Here is an 8,813-nt window from a genome sequence, read left to right on the forward strand (position 1 = left end):
CCTTGGATCTATGTTATAATAGTGTCTAGGGGAATTATTTTTAGTATTGGCATATGATCATTAGCAATTGAACTTTTTAAACATAACAAACATTTATTCTTTAAATAAATGACAATCAGCATAAATGGAAAAAATAGTTAATCATTTTAACAAGCATTTAAATTGAAAAGAAAATAAAAGTTTCTAATGTTATTCAGTACTTATTTTTCATGTTGGAGTCGTTTGTTCTTCCTCGCTGTAACGAGCACAATCTCTTTCTTCGCGCAAACGCGCACCATCTTAATATTATTTTTTTTATATTCCGTTACGCGCCACCCATCGTATCCCGAGTCCGAACGGTCTTCCTTCTCCTTTTTCAGTTTTTACGATTCTCCACTCCATCATCTGGGGCTAACCCCTATATATTAGTTTTTGGGGACTTGAAAAGTGTAAGTTCGGGGGCTACGTGACATCTCAGATTAATAACCCCTGAATATGAAAGGAAATAGGGAGGCATACTTGAATAGTGCATCGGCATTTCTAGCGCCCCTATAGTCAAAACTTGGAAAAAAGTTACCCCAAACAGACTCAGTATGTGCGTGACCTCGTCTGCTACTCCATGCTTTTTTGAGCCCCGGCTACTTTTTATCCGCGTTTCCTGTTTCTTTTTCCTTTCTCACCCCGGTACCTGGTCCGGAGGTTTTGGTCACTAAATTAGGTAGGTTTTTGGTTTTTTAATTATGTTAAAATTAGATAAAACTATAAAAATGATAAATCAAATGACAGAAAAAAATAATGGATGAGTCATATAGTGATTCAAGTGCAATATTGGTTCCAGAATTATCGTTTTGGGAAAAGGTGGATGGTAAATTATTATACAAGGCAGTAAAACCTTCCTAGATCCATTCTTGTGTTGTAGGAATGTCCTTCGCTATACATAGTTTTCACTAAAGGGGGATCCGTTCATTTCCCACTGAATTCATCCCCTCTTCCCCTCCCCGTGTAGTGCTGCCATTTTTTCTGGCGGACACTTTCCCATACAAGACCTATGGACTAAGGTTTGTTTTCATACTTTATTAATTCAATTTAGATATTTTGTAAGGGCTTTCTTTTGATACCGATTTCATAATTTACAGCCATTATTTTTATCACACCGCGCTCCCTAAATTTTTATCCGCCCATTGCGTTAAGCCTTCGCTATATTTAAAACCTTAAGCTGCAAACTGTCTGCACCTGAAACTTTTGGAAGTTCATACATTTATTTATAAAATGAGCAAAAACAAGGCAACAGAATTCTTCAAAAGTTAAAAAGAAACTCTTTCCCGAGAGGACCAAATAACGTATGGAAATAAATTTATGAAATTATTTGGTTTCGATCCTTACGAAGACAGCGTAATGGAGTAATCTACTGATGCATCGCAATGGCAGAAAATTCAATTTCCTGAAATATCCTATTATTTATTATATACTACAAATTCAGTGACTTTGAACCAGATGAAAAATCACAAGAGCTTGGAAGCACATACTTTTTTAACGAATGGTCACATTAAAAGAGTTCTAGTTAAAGGCTGGATAAAAAAGGTTTTGCTAGGAATGGCTAGTTTTTATTGTTAAAATAACATTCAGATTTCATTGTTTGTATCAATGATGATATAATTATTAAGGTTAAACAATTTCAAAGAGCAAACGATGAGTACCTTCATAGTTGGATATATCAGCAAGGGAAAATGGCGAAGTACTAACTGCTCATTGTTCATGTATGGCAGGATTTGGGGAGTCATGTTCGCACGTAAGTGCTGTACTATTTTTGATAGATGCTGGTATTTCAATTCTAAAAACTGAATCATGCACAGATAAACGGAACCAATGGTTTGTACCACACGTAAAACAAGTTCCCTTTAAACGCACCCGTGACATTGATTTCACCTCCGCTGAACAAAGAAAACGAAAGCTCGACAAATTGTTAGTTTCGGATGATAGTTCTGCTAACCGAAACCGACCAAGAAAAGAACGAGAAGTTCCTACAACAACCAAAGAAGAATTGGAAAAGTTTTACGAAGTGTTATCAACGTCAAAGACAAAACCTGTGATTTTATCGATAACTAGTCCGTACAATTTGCAATGATTCCTAAATCGCTCGCGTTACCAGCGCCATTAATTAACCTTAGAAATACTGTGATAGATAACTTGCCGCCTTCTGATGATTTGCCTTTAAAGGAGGTGCTAGAAATTTGCCAAAAAGTCAAGAAAAATATTAACATCACCCAAGAAGATTCAGATACCGACAAAAAAGGGACAAGCAAAGAGCCCAGACTGGTTCCGGCAACAAGTAGGAAGGATAACAGCTTCAAATCTGAAAGCCGCATACAAAACAGATTATTTGAATCCTTCGCTGTCATTGTTAAAATCAATTTGCAACCCTGATATTAGTTTCTCTTCCAAGGCTACAGAACGGGGCACTAATAACGAAGACAAAGTTTTTGGAGGTAAACCATAACAAGCACGAAAACCTCAAAATTTGGAAATCATGGCTCGTAATTAATCCCAAGCATCCTTTTATGCGAGCAACCCCTGTCGGAATCATCACGTGTGATTTTTGTGGATCTGGCATATTAGAAGTAAAATATCCATATTCAGGGAAAGATCTCACCATGGAAGAATATATGAACTCCAAAAATTCTCCTTTGAAATTATGTGAAAGTTCCAAAGTATTTAAATTGAACTCAACTCATGCATATTATTACGAAGTGCAATCCAAATAATTTTATGTGGTTAGCCATACTGTGATTTTTTAATATGATCCCCGCAGGGTTTGAAAAGTGAAAGAATTACCCCGAATTTTGAGGTTTGGGCCGATGCTCATTAGCAAGCACTTTCATTTTTTGACAACTACATTCTACCAGAACTAATATATCAGTATTATACGCCAAAGATTCCCCGCAAGGGTATTCTAACCGTGTCAGTAAATACAGCAATAAACAATGTGCAATTAGTGCCTGACAAATTTTGCTATTGTGGTCAAGGCGAAAGCAAGAAAATTATTGCCTGCGATAACCAAAACTGAAAATATAAATGGTTCCATTTTACATGTTTAGATATGCGCAAAGCCCCTACTACAAAATTCTAGTATTGTCCAGATTGTAAACCAACCTGTTCACGTTCAAGCGGTAGACCAAAGTCAAAAAATTAAAAAGTAATAAGAAGAAGAAAGCATAGAAGACCGAAGAACATATTGTAACCTTGAAAGACCTTATTTCCAAGAATAATAATGATAGCAGATCTCTATAACCATAAACAATCGATATAATGTAGTTGTGGTATATTTTGCTAGTTGCAGTATATCGTGTGAGGTTTCTTAAGTATTATGGATCGTGAAGACATCAAAGTGTGCCACTTCTGTAGTTTTTTCACTAAGGACAGTAAACTACTCTTGAAACATATCGTGGGGTTTCATAAACATTCTGATAAAGTATCACATCGTTGCAATACCTCTGTTGCAGTATTTAAAAATCCAAGTTCGTTTAATACAAACAAATCACGCAAGCACCTGTTTCAAGTTGATGTTTTGGATAGAGACTATATCGCGCATGGGAATGATGACACGAAAATAGCTAAGAGTAGTACTGATTTTAGAAATACTGCTAAGTCAGTCCAAAAGCTCATCGAAGCAACTTAAATTTTGAAATTAAAGGAGAAGCATGGATTGTTAGACGAAATGATTCAAGACATAATGGAGAACACTTCTGATCTGATCAAAAACACTCAGAGAACATTGACAATAGAGGCAGAACTGTATTCGCTGGACTAGAAACGGACTTTAAAAATGATGCTTTTTAATTAAAGAACAAGAGTCGTTTAACGTTTGTATGAGTTCTTCTCGTATGACATTGGAAACATGAGGCGTGAAGATATCCCTGGCGTTAATTAATATATATGATGCTTGAGGAGCAATGACCATGCTAGAATTAATGAACAATTAAATTTTAGAATTTTGCAATACCTTACGCCATAATTACCCCAGTTCGAACTTCTTATTATGGCAATTAAAAATCAATTTCGGCTCGAAAACCGCGGTAATAAAACTATTTAATCCTTGGGCTACGACCTTGCTGGATTCTATATTTTGGCAAAGAACTAAAAAAAATCAAAAGATTTCTTTCAGAAGTTCATGGCATTAACAGCATCGACGTAAGTTTATAAGTGATATGTTCCTTCCATAAGCATGACGTATATAACCTATACAGTTCGTAATGCTACTGAGAAACTTACACAGCTCGAGATAACTAGTTTGAGGGAAGCGAGTGAATTGATTAGGCCTACACTCGGTGGTGGTGGTTAATTTTGCAGAACTTCCGCATCTATGTCCTATTTAGTCTGCTTTACTAAGCCCCCTTTGACAGCAGCGCCCCACTCACCAGGAGTCGTTTTACCAGAATCTATTCATGACAAGCTCCAGTTTGTAACAAGCAGTGACAAACTTGTGGAACGGAACATATCTTATGAACTTAGGCTTCTAGTAACTATAAGACCAGTCCGCATAATGAAACATTCACGAAATATCTCCGAATGATGAAATTATAGGATAATATAGAACAGGTTGAAGAACACAGGATTTTATAGGAATAATAAAACTCAGTATTTACCCGAGACTAAATTTAAACATTGTACTTGAATATTTAAGACATCAGTCGCTGAACTGTTAATTTCCTTCTCGAGAAAAAACTGGTTGATTACTTCAAGAAGCTCCACTTTCTTAACAGAGGCCAGGATTTCATTGGTGACGCCATTAATCTATTAAGTAGCATCGCATTTAATGGAAAAGTGCAGGTAACAAAACACTATGCCTTAAAAGAACGGCCTTTTTCTAAACATATAAAAGGAAGCAAATATTAAAATGAAATAAATAAATGATCTCTTATTACAATATGAAAATTCAATTACATTCAATTAGTCTTAAAAACGATCAAGGACTACTGCCTCGCCATCCGTGGCGTCTGCTAAATCGAACCTCTCTTACCCCAAACGGAATTGATTGAATTCTCACAGGCTGAGAGAGGTAAGGGTAAGGTAAGTTCGATTTAGCAGACGCTACTAAACCTGCAATGGCGGCGCAGTAGTCCTGAATTTTTTTAATAACTAATTAAATGCTAATGTAACTTATTAATTTAATTTCAATGTTAAATTCCTTTTATATGTTTAGAAAAAGGATTCCGTTCTTTAAAGGTGTAATCAGTTATGTTAGCTGAAGTTCTCCTTTATTTTTCATCAATTTGAAAATATTATTAATTTATTCTCCATGTTATAAATACCTTAATAACTTCTTTAATAATTTGAATAGCGAGGAGTGGCAACTTGTCATCAACGCCTTCCTTTAACCCTTTTAGCAGCCACGTTTTTAAAACTTTGAAGTTGGAGTTACGTTGAGTAGCGTTTAAAAACAGTTCTAAAAACTTTGGGGTGCATTTTCTTAAGATACACAGAAGGAACTCGCATGTCTGCAAAATAATTAGAAATAAAAAAAGTACTTTTTAAACTAGCTCCTTCTAAAGTACGAATTTTTAACAACTCAATTTCATAATATTATGTTCATCCATAAGTTCGTAACTGGTTAAACATTATAGCTCGTCATGAAGCGAGTGATGTAGGTCATAGATTCAGGGTAAAGCGACGCTTGGTGGTGAGGCGCTGCTGCCTAAGGCTGAGTAGTGCAGACTAAATAATAATAAGATGGATTGCAAAATTAACCACCGTCGTTCTCGGACTAACTCGAGCTGTAAGTCTCCAGCATTACGAACTTCAATAGGAAGTGCACTCGTACTTATGGAACGTACCTTATAAACTTATCGTAGAACAAATTAAGTTCATAGAAAAAAATCTATTCCTCTACATTTCTTAAAAAAAAACTTACAGCAATTGCATTGCAATCTGATTCATCAAGCTTGACTGTAAAACTGATAATTTTATCCCATGAGGAACTATAAAATTCAAATTTGTAATTAGCATTAACCGAAATTGACGAAATGGTAACGCAACCATGCATTTTTGTAATAGCTGATTTTTACCATAATCATCAAGAAATTTGTTTTCACGTTACAGGATAGGCAACTCCCTATCTCGAACGACAGCGTATTCTATATATACTCTGTTCCATCAGCTTCGGCTGCCAGTACGCGCCGCAAAGCTAGGTCTCTATGTAACCTAGCTTTGCGCGTGCTGACAATATATTGATATTATCAGAAGGGAATAAAAGACAAGGGACACACTTTATATCTCCATAATGCTTTATACTCGTAACAACAGTCTTACTAACCTCAAATCAACTACCCTTCACTGATTGGCTATCTAACTTCTGTCGTAGCTGTGACGTCAGATAAGAAGGTGACGTCTCGGTTGACGTATAAAAAGTAGTTTTGTTTACAACTTTACATTGAAGGAGATAAAAATGTTGATAAACGAAATCAAGCTGTGCAATAGACCCAACTAACAAATCTTTTGAATTTTTCTAACGGCTCAGATGTCGTTCGCGGGTTTTGTGGTGAGAAAGGATAGCCCGATTGGCTTGAATTTGACATGCGCAGAACCCGTTTTACCCCAAGAGTCAGACTCTAATCCATTCAGAAAAATAAGAGATTTATTTTCGTCGCTCAACGACAGATGGTACTACAGTCAACTTCGTTAGTCACGTGATCCTATCCCTTAGATGGAGACGAGACCAAACCAGCTTCTTTATTTGGTGGTTGGGTCTATTAATTTAGACGCACGGAAATTGAGAACATACCAAAATGCGATAATTTGAACGTAATAAATAGATGGAAACTAATTATTCTGAATTAATATTAAAAAATAAAAATTATTTTCCATAAAATACATACTTGAAGTTATAATTACACAAGAACGAAACATCGACAGCCCTAAGCCTTAGGAGAATGAAAATCTAGCAGACAAATAGGCCGCCTGAGGCTGATACCGCGGAGAACTTAAAGAACTATATTTGCAGTAAATTGGTTAAAAGCTGTGTACTTGCGCAGAGTTTTTGCGGTTTTCTTAAGGTTGGTCGGACTCTCGTCACCATAGCAGGCTCTAACGTCTCCCTTCTCTCTTATTCCCTTCTGATATTATGGATAAAGGGAATATTATGGTTCTGTAGGATTTCTTTACTCATCAAAATAGGATTTCTTTACACATCAAAACAAAACGAACGTATTACTCCTACGTAACATATTAATAGACAGGCAAGGATTGATACCATTAAAGAAGGATCGCAATATTATCCATATTTTCATTTCATATACAGAGAAAAGAAATTATTATGCTTCTGAGAGGAGCTTCCCAAAGTGCACACTGGTTTTAATGTGGGATTGACCAATAACAGAAGATGGTGTTGGAAGCCAGAAAAGTACCAGACTGGTGTTCATGTGGGATGGACGAAAACCAAACATTCTGGTGTGAGAACACTTTACATACAGGGTATTGAATGACTGGAATGGTCTTCCTATCGCTACCCTTGCCCTTCCGGGACGAAACTCATTTCGCACTGCCGTAACGGCGCTATTTGACGCTAATTCAGGCTCTACCGAATTTGATCTGCCGCATTAACAATATTTTTTTTATTTTTCTCTATTTCTTTATATAATTTCATATTTGTAGTTTTTTCATTTAATTTTTTATTTCTTGTTGTAAACTTTACCGACGAGGGAGGTTGTACATAAGCCTGTAACCGTAAAGTTAAAACGTAGGAAAAGGGGGCCTAATTTCACGATCCACGAAGATATTTAAATTAAAAGAACACTCAGAAGTTCCCATGTTTCCCGTTTAAAGGACTTTTTGTCCATGACTAACTTATATTTACCAAATGATCCATGGCGAGGAAGGATAGACTCAGAGTTGAATAACAAAGAACTTTTATTAAACATTTAAGCAAATTATAAACTGGTTTTTTTCGCGAACACGGACTAGACTGCTGAGACTGACTGTCGGCGGGGTTTTTATCCCCGCGACAAAATGTTTTTTTTTAACAGTTTGACAGCAGCGCCACTTCGGGACAATTTGGCATTATACAAAATTTAGTATAAAAAATATAAATTGAGTAAAGCAGACGACGCGGTTTTTTCCCGGAAAAGTCGTCTGCTGCGGCACTCTTGTTTCCAATCCGCTTAGTCTTGCGCAGGCGGCGAGGAGGGCCTCCTGGCCTCGGCAGCAGTCTTCTGTCGCTGCTAATTCTCGCGATGGCGAATTCCATGGGCGGCGTCAAAACGTTATGTTTCGTTCCGAATAGTCTCCCATGGTTCTCGCGAGATTGCTTGACGGGCAAAATTAAAATCACTAGACGTCACATCTGTGATTGAATGCAGTCGTAGATACTGTTCTACGTCTGGGCGAGACCGAAGAGTCTGATGCGGATATGTTGCTGGAGGGTGATAATAAATGTCCATTGTAGGACCTCCAGGCTTTGGATTCTTCCTCAGCACTATCTCACGTTTCCATCCTTTACGAAAAGGATTGACAAATCTCATAGGATTGATGGGAACAGGGTTGGACAATTCCGTATCGTCTTCCTCAGATTCAGAGGAAGAACTGGAATCGTCAGGGTGAGACAGAGGAGAGGGTAGAGGGAGAGACTTCTCCCTCGAGCTCCTATCAGGAGAGGAAGGAGGAGAAAGGTCTGGCGGCATCCGATTCACTCGGAAGACCGCTGGAGGATCTGAGAATAAGGCGAAAGCGTTTGGTTCAGATTCCGCAGGTAGATCTGGTACTTCTTCCGAGGGAACAAAAGAGGATCCATAATAATCCTTGGATGAAGATGAGGTTGAGGAAGAGGTTTCTCCAGACGACTC

General features: G+C 37.2%; 1 long non-coding RNA gene across 1 annotated transcript; it reads right to left on the reverse strand.

Moving 5' to 3' along the window:
- Nucleotides 1-4,016: 4,016 nt before the first annotated feature.
- On the reverse strand, nt 4,017-5,425 carry LOC149630046 (uncharacterized). The gene is made up of 3 exons (XR_016374287.1): nt 5,289-5,425; nt 4,623-4,770; nt 4,017-4,113 (listed from the first exon to the last, which is right to left on the reverse strand). It is a non-coding gene; the product is annotated as an uncharacterized LOC149630046 (long non-coding RNA).
- Between the last annotated feature and the right edge of the window lie 3,388 nt (nt 5,426-8,813).

This window comes from Phalangium opilio, unplaced genomic scaffold (assembly GCF_054372755.1).
Source record: "Phalangium opilio isolate 3A_F unplaced genomic scaffold, DU_Popi_V2 ptg000104l_1, whole genome shotgun sequence".
In the NCBI taxonomy this organism is placed as follows: Eukaryota; Metazoa; Arthropoda; class Arachnida; order Opiliones; family Phalangiidae; genus Phalangium; species Phalangium opilio.